Here is a 21,561-nt window from a genome sequence, read left to right on the forward strand (position 1 = left end):
GGGGCTTACTCGGTGATAGTCCAGATGCCCAATTGTTGAGTAATTATTACTAATTCATGAAATTCAGCGGAGAGTAATTCATTAAATGGAGTAATAAAAATGAATTCTGTCTCTATTACTAATCCATGAATCCATCCGGGGGATCCAGGGAATGGTGTAATGAGATATAATAGATTATTTTCTAGGAATTCAGTGGATGAATGTCACGATAGAATTAATCTATTTGCAGAATCGAGATATGAGATAGTTGAAGCATCATATCCGTTCTGAAGGGTGCATAGTCAGGGAACAACGTGCAACGTCGACGTCCTGAAGGCGTTAAGCCCTTTAAAAAATAATTATGTCTAGAGAGCCGCCTGAATCTATACACTGTCTCTCTGCATAGTCAGGGAACAACGAGTATCGTGACGTCCTGAAGGCGTTAAGCCCTCTAACAAACAATTATGTCTAGAGAGATGACCAATCATTATTCTATGTAGAGATTGGTCTCTATACGTAGTCAGGGAACAATGTGCAGCATCGACGTCCTGAAGGGATTAAGCCCTCTAACAAACAATTATGTCTAGATAACCACCCAATCATTTGATTCTACATAGAGGTGATGATAAAATGTGTGAAGCATCGAACGCTCAGCCGAGGAGGCCTTTCGAGAAATATATTCATCATAGCTGTTGATGGTGGATTTTAGTTCAGGGCTAAAATTGTAAAACCAGATTTAGTGTGCCGACATCCTGCAAAGGGTAAGGCCATTTGACAAACGATGAGCGCAGAAATACTCTCGTTTTATTTATTTGAAGCAATTCAATAAATATACAAAATTCACTCAGTATGGTGCATGTAGCAACAATCCCAAATATTCTGTGTATTTATAGCATTATTAATTAATGCATGAGTTGCCTTGTATTTCATGTGTTGTTCTCAGCAGGACTCTCATTATTGGTGCGGCATGACGACTGAGTGTTTACTCTCAGCAGAGTAACACGAATCTCCAAGTGTCAATAGTGAGGTATGCACGAAATACCCGTACGGGCCATATCATTCTCTAACCAACCCTGTGTCGGTGCGCTTATATTAGCCCAATCGAGCATGTTTAATTCCCTAAGGGAAATCTGGACTGTCCATGTCAGTCTCAGAAACGATCACGGCCATGCAAGTTGGCCGCATAATTGAACTAGCCTAGACGAACCCTAATAGGAGCAGGAAATCACCGTGATGTTCACCGGTGGGCCCGCCTATGCCCTAGCCAGTCGAACACCACGCTATACCCCTAACGCCTGTCAAACGCCGTCCCCAAAGAGGGATGGCCGCGTTGCTTTGGGGAAGGCTCAAACGAGCAAGACCGCTCAATGCAGTCTTAAAATCATCATGACCGTCCAACTTCACCATCCTGGTTGGACGAATTAGATCATCCCACGATTGATCAGTGAAGCGCTAATGCACACATTGGCGGGCCCACTCCTCACCCACCTGATCGGTTTTCTCAAGACCTAGCCCTAGAACAATGAACGCTTACTCTAAGTGTGGCTGACGTGATGCTTAAATGGTCGCGGAAATTTCACTAGCGTCTTAAATCGATCACAACCATCCAACTTCTCCAGCATGTTTGGATGGCTTAGATCGCGCCTAGGACCATCGAACAGGTACACATATGTTCACCGTCGTCCCAACGTGGGCCCCACACGGTCGGTCTTCCCAAAGGATGAGAATAGCCTGCTAAACTATTTGGCCAAAGTTGTGCACGCGTGACTGATCCAAAACCCTAATTAGGGTTTGTGGCATTACATATATGTCGCAGTTTGATCACGACCATCCATCTTCGCCAGCTCGGATGGAGGGTGTAGATATAAACTAAGGAGATCCATAGAGCATCAACATGATCACCGTGGGCCCACCTTCGCATGTAACCGGTCGGCCAAGGTGGACCATGGCCAGGCGCCTCTAAACGCGCGCCCAAAGGTGGCATGCCGTGGCCCCCTAAAATCCTTTGCGACAAAGGATTTCTGTCGCAAATCGATCACGACCACTTATCTTTGCCAGACAAATTGAGTGGCCTAGATCACACCTCCACGAGACAGAGTGGCATGGACTTGTACACCGGCAAGCCGTCTACACGCATGCCCGGTCGGTCCCACCAAAAACTTCGTCCATGCTTGATTTCGGTCAAGCTAAAGAGTGATGCTTGCGCACCTCTTTAAAACCCTAAAATCCATCAACGGTCTCCAACATATGCCGCAAATCATCTCGTCCGTCCAACTTTTCCAGCTTGGTCGGACAACCTAGGCTAAGAGTGAAACGACCAATGAGGCACATTGGTGATCACCGCCCCCACTCTACCACAAGGAGTGATCGTCCAAGAGATGGCCCGCCCATGCGGCCTCCAAACGATCACTCGAAGATGGTTGGGCATGCAACTATTTTAAGACGCTTGATCCGCGACTTACTCCGTTAAGCTCTAAAATAGCGATGCTTCATACATATTGATTGTATTCGATGCATTACATGCATAGAGTACACACGATATTTCATGAATATCGATTTCCTAAATAACTCACTTATTTAACCTAGAACCGTATGCTACTTCCTGTGAGACCCACGATCCACTCATTCGAGACATCAAGCATGTCAAAAACTGGGGGATACTTACTGGGGTATTGGTCTGGCGGTTTACAGCGAGCAGCGTGCAACGCGCCATCACAAGAACGTGTTAGGAGGCATGGACGGTTAACGATAATGGAAAAAGTGGGCAAAGACGTGATCGTGTGAAAATCACTTGCACGAACCCACTACTTCATCATTCCACTTCCTCCACTTCCTACGAGATGAGGTTTATGCTCAATGACTTGTATAAATAGGTCCTTCACCTATTTCCAACACAATACAGAAAAACCAAGTGTTGTCATCCGTATCCAGAAAACATCCAGAGTTGATTGCTTACATTATTGCAAGCCAGTTCATCATTCTGATACAAGTCATAAACAGTCAACACCTTCACAATCTCAATACCTTCTTCACTTCCCTCCCTAAGATCAACCCCATCTCCTTCACTTTGTGACTAAAACAAGTCTGGAACGGCCATTTCTTGGTTTAGGAAAGAATTATATAGATTGATCTCTCGAATCAGAAAGCACTCCCGTGCAGTGCATTTGTTTAAGGTTTAGATTCATTTCTCATCCACACACACCCAAAATTACCAAAACCAGCAGAAATAGTTTTCACCCTTAAACAATTGGCGACCACAGTGGGAGATTAATCTCTCGGTTGTGAATTCAATTTCTTCAATACCCAATTCCATTTGGCCGATTTCAAAATGGTTGGTCTTAGGGCTGCCCCAACAACTTCAAATCCCGGTCGGAGTTCATACAACGAAGATGCTTCTCTTTCCAACGGTATGTATGACGGCGCGGCTGGAAGAATCCCAACATTGATCGAGTTGGCACGAGTGCAGGGGATTCACACAAAGAACATGGACCTGATCAAAGAAGCAATAAATGGAATAATCGATCTCCTCACCAAGATGACGTCAGATATGAGCGGGTTTTTTGTGACCGAGATTTCTACACTGGGGACTGATCCTCACAACGATCCTCCTCAAGTCAGTACCTTCACTACGAACCAGAGGCCGGTGGATCAGGAAGCGGCTTCTCTAGTGGAAAGTTTATGCGAACTTTTGCACCTCTCGAAGAATCAACGGGCGGAGACATTTGCTGCAATCAACCAGATAGCCCTGGATGTGAACTTAACTCCTTTGCGTCCAGAAGTCTCGAAAACGCCAGAGATGTATGTGAATAATGTCACATTTACAGAAGAAGACATGATGGCGGAGGAAGGTCACAACCGGGCCCTACATGTGACTGCACGCATCAAGGATTCAGAGTTCAAGAGGGCCCTCATCGACACGAGAGCGTCTTCGAATGTGATTCCTCTCAAGATTCTCAGGGCAGCCAAGGTTCTCCCAGGAAAGATCGTACGGAAGCCTACCACGATGACAGACTTCGAAGGAAACCAGACCAACACGTACGGGTATGTCAATCTAAATTTATATGTAGGACCCCCATTGGAAACTTCCACTATACAGTGATGCCTTTCGGCTTGAAGAATGCAGGAGCCACTTATCAGCGGGCCATGACTGCAATATTTCATGACATGATGCACAAGAAAGTAGAAGACTATGTCGACGATGTGGTGGTGAAATCAAAGACCCGGGCATCCCACCTATACATTCTGAGACAAGTCTTCGAAAGATGCAGAGAATACAAACTGAAGATGAATCCCCTGAAATGTGCTTTTGGTGTTTCTTCCGGAAAGTTTCTTGGATTCTTGGTCACTCATAAGGAATCAAGGTCGACCCAGACAAAACAAAAGCCATTACTACCATGCCGCCTCCACGAACTGTGAAAGAGCTCCAGAGTTTCATGGGAAAAGTCAATTATATCCGGCGTTTCATTCCTGAACTCGCTCAACTCATTGCTTCATTCACTCCTATGTTGAAGAAAGGAGCAAATTTTGCATGGACAACCGTTCAACAAGAAGCATTCCAGAAAATACAGCAGATACTATTATCGCCCGCTGTCATGAAATCTCCAGTGCAAGGACAACCTCTGATACTTTACACAGCTTCCAGTGACGTATTTATTGGAGAACTCCTCGCTCAAGAGGATGAAGAAGGTATCGAACACCCAATCTATTACTTCAGTCGCACAATGAGGGATGCTCAACTCCGGTACCCAAAGGATGAAAGGGCGTGTCTGGCGTTGGTTCACGCAATTCAGAGGTTCAGACATTATCTACTATCAAACAGGGCCGTGCTGATGGCGAAAGCTGATCCTATAAAGTTCTTACCGTCGAAACCTTCTCTGATCGTAAGACCGGAGAAATGGCTACTTCAAATGTCAGAATTTGACATAGCGTGTGTCCCTCCAAAAGAAATCAAAGGACAAGCAGTTGCAGACTTACTTGTCGCTTTCCCTGGAGAAGACATCACGATGTTGCATGAAGAAGTGCCCGGTGAGTTTCCAGAAATTTCAATCATTCAGGAAGAAACGTGGATATTATATTTTGATGGGTCCGCCACTCCGAGCAACGATACCGGTGGGGTGGGTATTGTGATGGTATCTCAATCCGCTGAAGTCTTCTCACATTCATTCAAGCTGGATTTCCATTGCACCAACAATTCAGCAGAATATGAAGCTTTTCTCCTAAGGATATCTTTGGACAAGAAAGCAGGAACGAAACATCTAGAGATCAGGGGAGACTCAAAGTTGCTGGTCAATCAAACGAATGGTGTATACTCTCTCAAAGAAATAACACTTGCTCCATTCAGGACTGAGGCAGAACGACTATTAGCTCATTTTTCCGATGCAACAATTGTCCATACCGGACGCACCAACAATAGACATGATGATGGTCTAACGACCCTAGCATCCAAACTGCAATTTTAGGGGTCTGAGAAATCCATCACTGTGCAAAGAAGCGCTGTGTCATCCACCTGGCTTACTCAAGTCGAAGATGCTCAGTCAAGCGACTGGCGAGCGCCCATTATTCATGAATTAAGCAATTCTCTTACGGAGGGGAAAATTAGCCTCAAGGAGTTGAAAAACTTTTTCCTGCTGCACGGAGCGTTATATTATCGCAATCCTGATGGATCCCTGTCTCGATGCCTCGGAGATGAAGAAGCCGGTGAACAAATCAAACGTATACATGAAGAAGTATGTGGGTAGACTCTAGTGGTCACCTTTATAGAAGTCTTCAAAGGATCGGATACTATTGGCCTTCCATGGAAGCTCAGTCGAGGATGCTGCAAGAATCATGTCCCAATTTTCAGACACCACCTCATCATTTGGAGGTTCTAACACTTCATCACACTGGGTACTGGAGAGAACCTTACATAAAATATATTCGTGAGAACGATCTTCCGTCGAGAGGTGCAATCAAAATCATTCAGAGAGCCAAATGTTTTGTCTTCTTGGTAGGGATTTTGTATCGCAAAAGCTTCGGTAGGAATCTCCTGAGATGCTTGGCCAAGCATGAGATTGCCGTGATTTTGAAATAAATGCATGAAGGTGAACACCAAGGGAAGAAGAAATTGTTTCTCCAAATCCATGAGAAATATTATTGGACAACCATGGAAGATGATGCAGTCTTCCATTACATTCTGTGAGATATCATCAATGCCAAGTTTATGGTAACCTCATCCACACTCCTTGTCTTCCATTACATTCTGTGAGCAGTATGTGGCTCTTTTATAGCTGGGGACTGGATATCATGGGAAAGATCAATACAGCATCTTCAAAGAAGCATGAATACATCATCACAGCAACAGAATATTTCATCAAATGGTTCGAGGATATTCCTCTTCGAAGCACCAATGAAGTCACAATTGCATTTTTCATCAAAGAGTTCATCATATGCATATTCGGCGTTCCTAAACATATCATCACGGATAATGGAACTCCTTTCGCCAACAAACATGTTGCAGAATTGCTCGAAGAATACGGAATCAAACAGATTTTCTCCACACCATACTATCCCCAAGGAAAAGGATAGGCGGAGAGCACCAACAAAACCTTGATCCGGATTCTCAGTCGAACAGTTCATGATAATCCACGGACGTGGCATGAGGAATTTCCCATGGATTTTTGGGCCTACCGAACCGCACCAAGAAGCTCAATTGGTCACCATACTCTCTCGTTTATGGCACCGATGCCATTCACCTAGCAGAAATCAAGGTTCCCTCTGCAAGAATCGCAGCAGCTAGTGGAGTACAATGGGATGAAGCAGAAGTCTCAAATTCAAGAATTGCTGAATTGGACATGCTCGATTCAAGAAGAGCCAAGGTGGAAAAATATGTAGAAACCTACAAACAAAGGGTTTCCAAGGCCTACAACAAACTGGTAAGACCTCGAACATTTCAAGTAGGAGATTTGGTTTTGAAAACAGCAAATCATATTCAACAAGACATGTCCACTCCCAAGTTCTCTCCCGAAATGGGAAGGACCTTATGTGATCATCAAGGCAGTATCCAGCGGATATTACTAAATCTTAGCTGTTAATGGAGGAGTTGAAGGAAACATCATCAACGGCAAGTGGCTCAAGGCGTATTATGCTTGAACAATCATTGGAAGTATTAAATTTCTAAATGTAATTTTTGTTTTCTCCAAAAGAGCAATATGCTCATTCACTCAAAATTCAAAATATCCTATGAATCTCACAAAAATCTTTCAATCACCTAATTTATTCAAAACAAAATCTCAAACCTACATAAAATCTTCCTCTCACTCAGAAAAAACCATCCAACAGAGGATAATCTCTATAGAAAACCCTGTCAAGCTTCTTCTGGAAATTTTTGGTTTTCACCTTCAAGTCCTGAACTGCCTTCTCAACTTGTGCTGACTCCAAGACGAGTGTCTTTTCCTCTTCCAATATGGCAGTAGACGCGGAAATTGCATCAGCAGCGGCCGCCGCCTTGTGAATTTTGATCATCTCGAGTCGATGACGAAGCCAACCTATGTTAAACTGCAGGGTTTCACAGTTTGAAATCATCTCATCCCATTTGTGCAGTTCATGATTTTTGACATCTCGCAGATGTGTCCGGTTCATCTCTTCAATGATCGGTAACAACCCTGCAACTGTAGTTAGGAGGGTTGGTAAAAAGCCTTTCCATACTTCGGTCGTAGCAATATGCCCGTACCTTCTCCAAATTTTGGTGTACAGGGGCGCGTGACACTTGGGAATGACGTATCCCCTGACCACTTCACTATTCTGGCAATTGTTGATCATGAGAGCCTCAAACGGGAGTCCATCTGTTGGATACTCAGGAGCACGATATCTAACCTCAGTATTCACAGAATTAGTAGAGTTCTCGTCGACACGGTTGTTGCTATCATCAATCACAACCGCGGATTTCCCGTTCTTCCTTTTTCTAGCATCGACGACGACATGAACATCAACCTGCAATGAAACGATGGAGTATTTAATGGTTTTGACCATTGATCATGGTAAAAATCTCAGCCGAGAAGTTATGAAATTACTTACGGACGTTCCGGCATCAACAGGAGCCGACCTATACCGGTAAGGAGCTTTAACCATCCGTTTAGGTCTCAAGCTACGAGAGGAATGATGATTCTTTTCATTATCCTGCAATAAATTCTTTTCTTTTGATCAATCATCCTGATCGAGCAAAAGACAAGAGAATAAATGTAACTCACCGAGACAGATACTGCCACAGCATGTTCGGCATGAGATTCACTTCTGGAAGAAACACTGTTTCTGGACATGATGACGAGAGGTAGGATTGTGATCAAAATTTCTTTTGATGATACATAAAGGCAGCAGATGGTCGACTGTTTAAATAAAACCCTAAGTCCAATGTGGATGATTATCCCCTAACGGATAAACAAGTCTGTTGCGGTTTCTACTGAAACCCTAAATCTCGAATCAGATGCGTGACAGATGGGAGAAGAGTAACAATGCTGGGGACTGACGGTTCGGACATAATTAATATTACAACTACGGATTGATTGTCTGTTAGGCCACGTGTTTTCTAGACAGCTCATGTGATTGCATTCTGTGGGTAATTATTGTCTATGTGGACATTGGTCAATCTACTGGAGATGTGAGGAGAATTCAGAAAGTAGATACTACAAGGAATTACGGTTCAAAAAATAATAATCTCTAAAGAAACATCTCTACGTCCAAGATGCTTAAACCAGAGAACATCTAGTTCAACAGAAAATAAATAATCTCAGAGAGGTTTATGAGCCAAATTAATTGTCAGATTCGTCAGAGTCATCAGACTTGTCAGAATTATCAGATTCATCATCATCGTCCTTTGCAGAATCCTCTTCGAGTTCTTCATCAGAATCACTATCACGGCCATTGATGATGTCTGGGTGGATATTAGGATCATCTGAGTCCGAGTCATCCTCTGCTTCGTACTCAGCTTCGAGTCCAGCTTCAACCTGCTTCGCAATATTTTGAAGTTCTCTGGCACGCCGGTCTGGCTTAATCTCGTAATTCCGTACCACCCACACAGTTTCCTCTTCAGAAGCATTATCGTCATAGTCGGAGGGTACACCATCAACAAATCGACGCCTCTCTTCAGCCGCCTGTATCTTGCGCCGGATTCGATCCTTTCTACGTCAATGATCCTCCATCTCATCATCCTGAGACTTTCTCTTCATGATCTCTTCATAAGAGATCCTTCGGTCATTAAGGGGTATACTAGCTTTATCTCCCTCAACATAATTCGTTTTAGCTCGCGATTTGGCTGCATAAGACTTGAAATCCTCATCAGAAGAGCTGGAGGAGTAATCGCTGCTGCTGCTGGTGGAAACCATCATTGTATGGAATTAAATCAGAAGCACAGAATTACAAACGACCTAATGATATCAGTTTCAACAACGAAAATGTTAATCCCCAACTCTTACCTATTTTATGATTTCACTAGACTTTAGTGATGACGCGAAACTTCGAAAACTTGCTCACTCCTTCAAACCTGCGAAGACGAGCAAAACTTATCATTCTAGAGTCAACACTGACTTTTCATGAAACTATGAATAATTCACATAACCTTTCATGTGAACATTCGCTGATTTTCTACATGTGTGCATATACTATAAAATTTCCAAACTCATACACACATAATGTCATCACGAATATAATTGTTTGCTTTCAGCAATTGCTCAAAAATCATAAATTGATTTTCATAAAACCGTGAACAACCCACGTAAATTTTTACTGAGTGAACATCCACTGGTTTTTCGAAAATTGGACAGACGTCCATTCTACAATTGCGAAAACTCACATATAGATATTATTTCATCGTGAATAATTGTCTACTTTTAATAGTTGTTCAAAATCAAAACATTGATTTTACAAAAATATATAACGTGAAACTCATGTAACTTTGAAAATATGTATTTTCTTGGTCCCTCTCGTGAGTATCCGTCTTTGAAACGAGAGTATATTTTCAAAAACAAACTTTTTCATGAAAGATCATAGACAAAATTTTCTCTCGTACGAGCATCCACCTTTGAAATAAGGGTTTATACACTTTGTGAAATCTCACATATTTAATAAATAAAATTTTGGTTTTCATGAAAGCTCATAGACAAAATTTTATGTCATTAGACTCAGGTCTATTTTGTTTGTTTCTTAAACTAACGAACGAACCTGTTCCTAAAACAAGGATTTCCTTTTTAGGACGAGCCCGTAAACGCTGAACTGACCAAAACTGAACTTTCAACCGACCAAATCAGCAGTGACTCATCTCTCCACGCTCACGGTATGACACTCTATCTTACTATCAGGGTTCTCATCTGTGCATTTGCTCGTACATGACATCATTGGGGTAAATCGAGCATTCTGAAACTACCTTTGTAGACTGAGTTCAACCACTGATCTCGTCGACTGAAAATCACCATTTAATGCTTACTGCGGAACATGATTGTTTCTCACTAAGCAGGGGACTTAATGTAGATGGTGGATTTTCAACAAAAGTCAAAACCGTAAAATCATGATACTGCATGTTTTTGACACGGCTTCAGAGATCCATGTGATGATTTGTGTTTTACGAAGTATGATGCATATATCGCTCGAAAGGCCTCTCTGGAGCGTTCGACACCGGGCATTTCATCATAGCCTCTATGTAGAATAACGTAATTGGGCGGTTCTCCGTAAGATTGAGAGCTTAACGCCTTCAGGAGGCCGGTGACACTCACTGTTCCCTGACTACATAAAGGAATTTTCCTCTACATAGAAGAACAATTGGGCGGTTCTCCGTTAGATTGAGAGCAGTAACGTCTTCAGGACGGTGATACTCACTGTTCCTGACTATGTATAGAGACCTGTGTATAGACTCAGGCGGTCCTCCATACATGAAATGCTGAGAGGGAAAAATGTCTACGGGACATTAACAACACTCGCTGATTTACTGACTATACGCAAGAGATTAAATTCTAGGTCATATTCACCACTGAATTCCTAGAAGATAATTTATCTTATCTCATTACTCCTATTTCATGATCGAAATGGTAATAGATAAATGTATTATTCCGATTTCATGATCGAATCCATGGCTGATCTCATGAAATGGTAATAGATGTTACTCCGATTTCATGGTCGAATCCACGCCTGATCTCATGAAATGGTAATATCACCACTTATTTTATTACTCCGATTTCATGATCGAATCCACGGCTGATCTCTTGAAATGGTAATAGATATTACTCTGATTTCATGGTCGAATCACCATGGTCCCATGGAATGGTGATATCACCGCTCATTTCATTACCGGGCAGGAGATTTAACCGTCCGTTTAGGTCTCAAGCTACGATAGGAATGCTGATTCTTTTCATTATCCTGCAATAAATTCTTTTCTTTTGATCAATTATCCTGATCGAGCAAAAGACAAGAGAATAAATGTAACTCACCGAGACGGATACTGCCACAGCATGTTCGTCATGAGATTCACTTCTGGAAGAAACACTGCTTCTGGACATGATGACGAGAGGTCGGATTGTGATCAAAATTTCTTTTGATGATACACAAAGGCAGCAGATGGTCGACTGTTTAAATAAAACCTAATTCCAATGTGGATGCTTATCCCCTAACGGATAAACAAGTCTGTTGCGGTTTCTACTGAAACCCTAAATCTCGAATCAGATGCGTCACAGATGGGAGAAGAGTAACAATATTGGGGACTGACGGTTCGGACGTAATCAACATTACAACTATGGATTGATCGTCTAGTAGGCCACGTGTTTTCTAGACAGCTCATGTGATTGCATTCTGTGGGTAATTATTGTCTATGTGGACATTGGTCCATCTACTGGAGATGTGAGGAAAATCCAGAAAGGAGATACTACAAGTAATTACGGTTCAAAAAATAATAATCTCTAAAGAAACATCTCTACATCCAAGATGCTTAAACCAGAGAACATCTACTTCAACGGAAAATAAATAATCTCAGAGACGTTTATGAGCCAAATTAATTGTCAGATTCGTCAGAGTCATCAGACTTGTCAGAATTATCAGATTCATTATCATCGTCCTTTGCAGAATCCTCTTCGAGTTCTTCATCAGAATCACTATCACGGCCATTGATGAAGTCTGGGTGGATATTAGGATCATCTGAGTCCGAGTCATCCTCTGCTTCGTACTCAGCTTCGAGTTCAGCTTCAACCTGCTTCGCAATCTTTTGAAGTTCTCTGGCACGCCGGTCTGGCTTAATCTCGTAATTCCGTACCACCCACACAGTTTCCTATTCAGAAGCATTAGCGTCACAGTCAGAGGGTACACCATCAACACATTTACGCCTCTCTTCAGCCGCTTGTATCCTACGCCGGATTCGATTCTTTCTACGTCGACGATCCTCCATCTCATCATCCTGGGACTTTCTCTTCATGAGATCTTCATAAGAGATCCTTAGGTCATTAAGGGGTATGCTAGCTTTAGCACCCTCAACATAATTCGTTTTAGCTCGCGATTTTGCTGCATAAGACTTGGAATCCTCATCAGAAGAGCTGGAGGAGTAATCGCTGTTGCTGCTGGTGGAAACCATCATTGTCTGGAATTAAATTAGAAGCACAGAATTACAAACGACCTAATGATATCAGTTTCAACAACGAAAATGGTAATCCCCAACTCTTACCTATTTTATGATTTCACTAGACTTTAGTGATGACGCGAAACTTCGAAAACTTGCTCACTCCTTCAAACCTGCGAAGACGGGCAAAACTTATCATTCTAGAGTCAACACTGACTTTTCATGAAACTATGAATAATTTACATAACCTTTCATGTGAACATTCGCTGATTTTCTACATGTGTGCATATACTATAAAATCGCTAAACTCATACATACATTATGTCATCACGAATACAATTGTTTGCTTTCAGCAATTGCTCAAAAATCATAAATTGATTTTCATAAAACCGTGAAAAACCCACGTAAATTTTTACTGAGTGAACATCCACTGGTTTTTCAAAAATTGGACAGACGTCCATTCTACAATTGCGAAAACTCACATACAGATGTTATTTCACCGAGAATAATTGTCTACTTTCAATAGTTGTTCAAAATCAAAACATTGATTTTACAAAAATATATAATGTGAAACTCATGTAACTTTGAAAACATGTATTTTCTTGGTCCCTCTCGTGAGTATCCGTCTTTGAAACGAGAGTATATTTTCAAAAACAAACTTTTCATGAAAGATCATGGACAAAATTTTATTACTAACAGACGCACGTATATTCAAAAAAAAAAACTTTTCTCTCGTACGAGCATCCACCTTTGAAAGAAGGGTTTATACACTTTGTGAAATCTCACATATTTAATAAATAAAATTTTGGTTTTCATGAAAGCCCATAGACAAAATTTTATGTCATTAGACTCAGGTCTATTTTGTTTGTTTCTTAAACTAACGAACGGACCTGTTCCTAAAACAAGGATTTCCTTTTTTAGGCCGAGCCCGTAAACGCTGAACTGACCAAAAATGGACTTTCAACCGACCAAATCAGCAGTGAATCATGTCTCCACGCTCACGGGATGACACTCTATCTTACTATCAGGGTTCTCATCTGTGCATTTGCTCGTACATGACATCATTGGGGTAAATCGAGGATTCTGAAACTACCTTTGTAGACTGAGTTCAACCACTGATCTCGTCGACTGAAAATCACCATTTAATGCTTACTGCGGAACATGACTGTTTCTCACTAAGCAGGGGACTTAATGTAGATGGTGGATTTTCAATAAAGGTCAAAATCGTAAAATCATGATACTGCATGTTTCTGACACGGCTTCAGATATCCATGTGACGATTCGTGTTTTACGAAGTATGATGCATATGTCGCTCGAAAGGCCTCTCTGGAGCGTTCGACACCGGGCATTTCATCATATCCTCTATGTAGAATAACGTAATTGGGCGGTTCTCTGTAAGATTGAGAGCTTAACGCCTTTAGGATGCCGGTGACACTCACTGTTCCCTGACTACATAGAGGAATTTGCCTCTACATAGAAGAACAATTTGGCGGTTCTCCGTAAGATTGAGAGCAGTAACGTCTTCAGGACGGTGATACTCACTGTTCCTGACTATGTAGAGAGACCCGTGTATAGACTCAGGCGGTCCTCCATACATGAAATGTTGAGAGGGCAAAACGTCTTCAGGACATTAGCAACACTCGCTGATTTACTGACTATACGCAAGAGATTAAATTCTAGGTCATATTCACCACTGAATTCCTAGAAGATAATCTATCTTATCTCATTACTCCTATTTCATGATCGAAATGGTAATAGATAAATGTATTACTCCGATTTCATGATCGAATCCATGGATGATCTCATGAAATGGTAATAGATGTTACTTCGATTTCATGGTCGAATCCACGGCTGATCTCATGAAATGGTAATATCACCACTTATGTTATTACTCCGATTTCATGATCGAATCCACAGCTGATCTCATTAAATGGTAATAGATATTACTCCGATTTCATGGTCGAATCACCACGGTCCCATGGAATGGTGATGTCACCGCTCATTTCATTACTCCGATTTTATGGTCAAATGTGCGATTCCATGAGATGGTGATGAAATTATCATTTTATTATTCTTAATCCATAGTCCAATCCGCTGCTGATTTTATGGATTGATAATATAATAACTACTCATCTTATTACTCAGTTTCATGAATTATTCTCCATTGAATTTCATAAATCAGTAATAAATACCCAACAACCGGGCATCTGGACCATCACTGATTAAGCCCCACAAAAATGGTGCGAGTGTACTCGACAATGATGCACGACTGAGCACCCGGATGCACGAACGAGTGTCCAAAAATATGAAATAATGAGGAATCCTTCGCAAAACAGGAGAAAACAATGAATATTAATAAAATAATAAGAGGCGCCCAAGGCCGGGCCCACCAGCCGGCCGGCCGGCCATGCCCTAGTCATGGTCGGTCTGTGCCTCTCCCATTATTTTCCTTATTTTTTGTTATTTCGTGAACTCACGAAAACTCCTTGGTTTTAGCAACTTTCCTTGTTTTTTGCAAAACTCGTGAATTCTCCATAACTTGGTGGATTCACGAAATAATATTATTATAAAATAAGGAGAGGTGTGCGGGACCGGGCAACCTAACCGGTCGGCCATGCCTAAGCCATGGTCGGTCCCACACCACACAATCCTTAGCCTTTTTATTATTATTCCCTAATCTCACGAAACTCCTCCGTTTCAACAAAAACTCGTGATTCTCCATAACTTTAAGGATTCTCCATAACTTCAAGGATTCATGATAAATAATAAAATAGGGAAAGGTGTGCGAGACCGGGCAACCTAGCCGGCCGGCCATGCCCTAGCCATGGTCGGTCCCACACCTTGCAATCCCTAATCTTGCATAATTATTATTTTCCATAATTCATGAAACTTCTGGGTTTGAGAAAAATTCATGATTTCTCCATATTTTCTCAAATATTGCTCAAATCACGAAAAACCAAAAGCCAACATAGTCGCACGACTGGCTAGCCTCCCATGAAAATTTTAAATGTTCAAACACTTTTATTTTAATATTTTCAAAATATTGATGAATTGAGCAAACATGCTCATTCCAACAAAAATCGAGAATTCTCAGTCAAGATGAAACTCTTCTGAAAATTCACTATGTTGCTCGAACGCGTATCAGAAAATACTGAAACTCTCAGTATGGAAATACGGATACCACGACAACACGTGCATGCCTCCATGACCGACCAGAGTCATTCCTAGGGCTTGCACAAATCGGGTCCCACATGTTTTCATAATTCTGACCTAATTTGTTCAATTGCTCATACTGGGCCCGAACTCTCTCCAACAACCTGGAGAACCCTTCAAATGCCCAACAACTGGTCCCGTGACCACCAAGATCCGGTCACATGCTCTCTTGGTCGGTCCTCATCTCTCATACCTAGGTTTGTCACCGGACGCTGAATCCAACAATATTTCAATAAATGATGAAACCTGCATTTAATCATCGTTCGTTCACCAACTCTCAAACTGAGAACCCTGGTGCGTGCTCACTCGAGCACTAGGCATAACATGGACGATCATCATCCCATGTGGTCGGTCCCTCTTCACTCATGACCAATTTTCAGCAATTCACCAATTGTTGAAGGATTGATCAAAAAATTAGGGTTTCGAACAAACGCTCCACGATTCACCATTCTGAGCAAGTTTAAACACAAAAATATATTGTTTCAGCAATCAACATCCAAAATTAATAATATTCGATAATTCACCAATATTTTTGATTAATATTTTATTGGGTCACGACACTAGTAAATAATTCTTTGAATTGAGCAATACTTGCTCAGTTGCTCGAATATTGATCCAACCATCAATATTCGGTAATTCATCAGTAGTTTGTCGAATTGAGCAACACTTGCTCAATTGCACGTCAAATTATCAATATTCAGTGTTTTGGTGAATTGAGCAACACTTGCTCAGTTGCACACCAAAATTATCAAATTCGTCGAATTGAGCAATACTTGCTTAGTTGCTCGAGAAACTCTCAATATTCGGAAATTCGTCGAGTTGAGCAATACTTGCTCAGTCTCTAGTCAGTAATTCATTGACATCTCAGAGAACTACATGTTCAATCCATGAATCGCCGAGCATTCACGACTTATGCTCGATTCAACAAAATTAGACTCACAGTCTAAATCAGTCAACAACTGACCAACTAATACACGTCTGCCTTGCAGACTCCACGATTCGTGAAATCTCAATCACGTCACAAATGGGGGATATCACTTAGGTTTTTGGTATGGCGGTCTACGGCATGTGGATTCATACACAATGAGAAATGTGTGTAAGTCGTGTAAACGGTGGAAGGAGTTAGCAAAGTAGTGGGTGCACGATCAGTCAAGTCTCCGCACGACATGGAACTGACATTACCACGATCTCCCCCTTTCCCACTCTTTCACTCAAGAAACCGTCACACTTACAGGGATCAGTGGTACATCATTCTTGCAATATAAATAAGTCTAAATCGAGGACATCAGGGGTATCAATCGAATATCATCAATCATCGATTATCATCATTATCCGTCAACAACTCGATATAAACTTATTCACAGAACTCAACTTCAGCAGTTCAGCAATATTGCAGAAACCTTCAACACACCCACAATCTGCTAGCTGTTGGCTCATTAAGCCCATCCATCATCCGACCTGGTTGGCTAATGTAGTTCCTATGAAAAAGAAAAACAGACAGATCAGGTGTTGCATAGATTTCAGAGACTTGAAAAGATGCTTCCCAAAAGACGATTTTCCTCTACCTAACATTGACATGTTAGTAGATGCCACCAGCGGACACGACATGTTCTCCTTCATGGATGGATATAATGGGTACAATCATATAAGGATGTACGAGCATGACGCAAGTAAGACAACTTTTCAAACTCCTCTCGAAATTTTTTATTATACTGTAATGCCATTTGGTTTGAAGAATTCCGGTACAACGTATCAACGCGCTATGACGACAATCTTCCACGACATGATGCATAAGCAAGTCGAAGACTATGTGGATGATATAATAGTCAAATTAAAAGCTCGGACAGATCACACAGGAGTCCTACGGCAAGTGTTCGAAAGGTGCCTTGAATATAAATTGAAGATGAATCCTTTGAAATGCGCTTTCGGCATTTCTTCAGGCAAGTTTCTGGGATTCCAGGTAACTGCTGAGGGGATCAAGGTGGACCCATCCAAGACTCAAGCTATCCTCACGATGCGTCCTCCGCGGACTGTGAAGAATCTCCATAGCTTCATGGGCAAGGTGAACTACATTCGACGTCTTATACCTGGTTTGCCCATCTCGTTGCTTCATTCACTCCATTGTTTAAGAAAGGAGCAAGCTTCGTGTGGACCACACTACAACAGGAAGCGTTTCAGAAGATTTAACGAATATTGTCATCTCCAAATCATCATAAAGAGTTCTCCTATTATGTCAGCCCGGACGAGAGCGAGCCCGGAACATCTTCAGATATACTGGAGCCGACACCTCAAGGGAGCATCCTCAAGAAGATAGCGATGTCATGTCGAGAAAGAATCCGCAGCTTGGTTGAATCACTCTGTCAGACTTAAGAGGAATGCTTCAGCGAAACAACAAACATCTAAACGATTATGTCAAGAGGTCCCGAATTCAGGCACTGAAGGGTCACGATCAAAATGTGATTGAATAACAAGTGGTGTAATTGTCCATCAATAGGATGGTACCTGTCAATCGTGCTTTGTCGAAGAACCTGCGCTTTCATACATCCTTTGAACTCCGTGAAGCTGCTAAACGCTCAAGTTGTGACAGCACCTGCCCTGCAAGAAAGAACAAGCCTACCAATAATGAAAGGCGTCATGATATTCGTGGAAGCATACATCTCACCAACAGGCAATGCAATCTTTAGCCTCCTGTAAGCAGTTTCGCTGAAGCAGCTAGAGGAAAACCACCGAGATACAACGTCCTGCGCGTCCAAAATCGCCAACTCCAACTCCAGTACCATATGCACGACTGCCACAATGATGAAACAACGTTCAAGATATTCCATATCTGGATCGACGTTAACTACATCAATGGGAGACGCTTTCAGAATTTCGTCTCTCGTAGAAGAAGTAGTTGCATTACCAAAGGAGATTGCACCTGGAACTCAATAGGAACTTCCCTACTCCTCAAAGACACGATCCAAAGATGATAATGGCAAAGAAGTATGACTGGGGACTGCTTAGCACTGCCCATATCAAAGATGGTGAATTTAGAGAGATGCAAGCACGCTATCATTATGATTCCAAGATGTCCAAAGACAAGGATATACTCAAGAGAGCAGACGTAAATACGGCCTCATGAACCTTGCGTGACAACATATATCAAGTCGAAATCTCGGTGGATACTCGTGGGCAGGGGACCGTCTCCCTCTTCTCTATTCCATGAAGAAACATCAAGAAAGCCATCGGTTCCAGCTTCTCCCTCTAATACCGAAACGATCTCTACCATTGTATGAAGAGTGCCAAGTTCGTGCAAGTTGCCACCACGCCTCTTCCTGCCAGTCTCTTCTGATCACAGCTGCTGCCAAGAACCGTTGTTGCTCGTCGATTGATATCATCCAGAGCTTCACCATATCAACAACCACTACGTACAAAGGTAATCTAAACTTCTGCATATTTTTACCTATGGATAAGTAATATGATTACTAGTACGAAGGCTGGATAGAGATACCTTTATTATGGTAGACCCATCAGGCATACAAGATAGAGCTACGTAGACCACGCTTGGGGACTGAGGCTCAGCATGAAATTCCTTCGCCGTGAGTCAAGAACTTCTTCAACACAAGAGTGATGGCCAAGAAGCATGTAATTCGCAAGGGGAAATCAAACTGGAGAAGAAGCCGCTTCAATGCTCTCTCCAATAGAAGCTGCTTCAACACTCTTTCCAACAGAAGTTGCATCAACGCTCTCTCCAACAGAACCCGCTTCAACGCTCTCTCCAACAGAAGCCGCTTCAACGCTTTCTCCAGAAGAAGGGTTTCAGCTCTCTTTCCAGAAGAAAGGGTTTCAGCTCTCTCTCCAGAAGAAAGGGTTTCAGCTCTCTCTCCAGAAGAATGCGTTTCAGCTCGCTCTCCAGAGGAAGCTACTTCAACGCTCTCTCCGGGACCCGCTTCGACGTATGCTCTAGAAGCTCTTAAACGTTCTCTCCAGGAGCCGCCTCGACGTTCGCTTCAGAAGCTGCTTCAACACGCTTTCCAGAAGCTACATCAACGTTCTCTTTGGGAGCTGCTTCAACATATTTTTCAGAAATTGCTTCAGCAGCCTTGTAAGGATATTCCTCATGATAGGGCTCGTCCACATCAGAGTCGGGGATTATGACATCGTCATGAATAGTTTGAGATCCCAACCAACCACATGCTTAATCTACCTGGGGCCAACCGACATCATGATAGGGGAACACTCACCTGGATGCCTCTTGAACGTGACATGTTCCAAAGACAGGCCGACATATCTCTCATGGTAACATCAAACTTTGTATCATAAGTTTTATCTTTATTTGTCACCATCTCATGCCTACCCCACAATAATGAAACCATTATGTGCTATGCAGGGGACTTAATATTGATGGTGGATTTTAGTTCAGGTCTAAAATTGTAAAACCAGATTTAGTATGCCGACATCCTGCAAAGGGTAAGGCCATTTGACAAACGATGAGCGCAGAAATCCTCTCGTTTTATTTATTTGAAGCAATTCAATAAATATACAAAATTCACTCAGAATGGTGCATGTAGCAACAATCCCAAATATTCTGTGTATTTATAGCATTATTAATTAATGCATGAGTTGCCTTGTATTTCCTGTGATGTTCTCAGCAGGACTCTCATTATTGGTGCGGCATGACGACTGAGTGTTTACTCTCATCAGAATAACACGAATCTCCAAGTGTCAATAGTTAGGTATGCACGAAATACCCGTACAGGTCATATCATTCTCTAACCAACCCTGTGTCGGTGCACTTATATAAGCCCAATCGAGCATATTTAATTCCCTAAGGGAAATCTAGACTGTCCATGTCAGTCTCAGAAACGATCACGGCCACGCAAGTTGGCCGCATAATTTAACTATCCTAGACGAACCCAAATAGGAGCAGGAAATCACCGTGATGTTCACCGACTGGCCCGCCTATACCCTAGCCAGTCGAACACCAAGCTATACCCCTAACGCCTGTCAAACGACGTCCCCAGATAAGGATGGCCACGTTGCTTTGGGGAAGGCTCAAACGAGAAGACCGCTCAAAGCAGTCTTAAAATCATCATGACCGTCCAACTTCACCAGCCTGGTTGGACGGATTAGATCATCCCACGATTGATCAGTGAAGCGCTAATGCATACATTGGCGGTCCCACTCCTCACCCACCTGATCGGTTTTCTCACGACCTATCCCTAGAGCAATGAACGCTTGCTCGAAGTGTGGCTGACGTGAATCTTAAAGGGTCGCGGAAATTCCATTGGTGTCTTAAATCGATCACAACCATCCAACTTTGCCGGCATGTTTGGATGGCTTAGATCGCGCCTAGGACCATCAGACAGGTACACATATGTTCACCGTCGGCCCAACATGGGCCCCACATGGTCGGTCTACCCGAAGGAGGAGCATAGCCTGCCAAACTGTTTGGCCAAATTTGCGCACGCGTGACTGATCCAAAACCCTAATGAGGGTTTGCGGCATTACATATATGTCGCAGTTTGATCACGACCATCCATCTTCTCCAGCTCGGATGGAGGGTGTAGATATAGACAAAGGAGACCCAGAGACCTGCGCATGTAACCGGTCGGCCAAGGTGGACAATGGACAGGCTCCTCAAAACGCGCGCCCAAAGGTGGCATACCGTGGCCCCCTAAAATCCTTTGAAGAAAGGATTTCTGTCGCAAATCGATCACGACCACTCATCTTTGCCAGATAAATTGAATGGCCTAGAACAAACCTCCGCGAGACAGAGTGGCTTGGACTTGTACACCGGCAAGCCGACTGCACGCACGCCCGGT

Source organism: Papaver somniferum, chromosome 8 (assembly GCF_003573695.1).
Source record: "Papaver somniferum cultivar HN1 chromosome 8, ASM357369v1, whole genome shotgun sequence".
Lineage (NCBI taxonomy): Eukaryota > Viridiplantae > Streptophyta > Magnoliopsida > Ranunculales > Papaveraceae > Papaver > Papaver somniferum.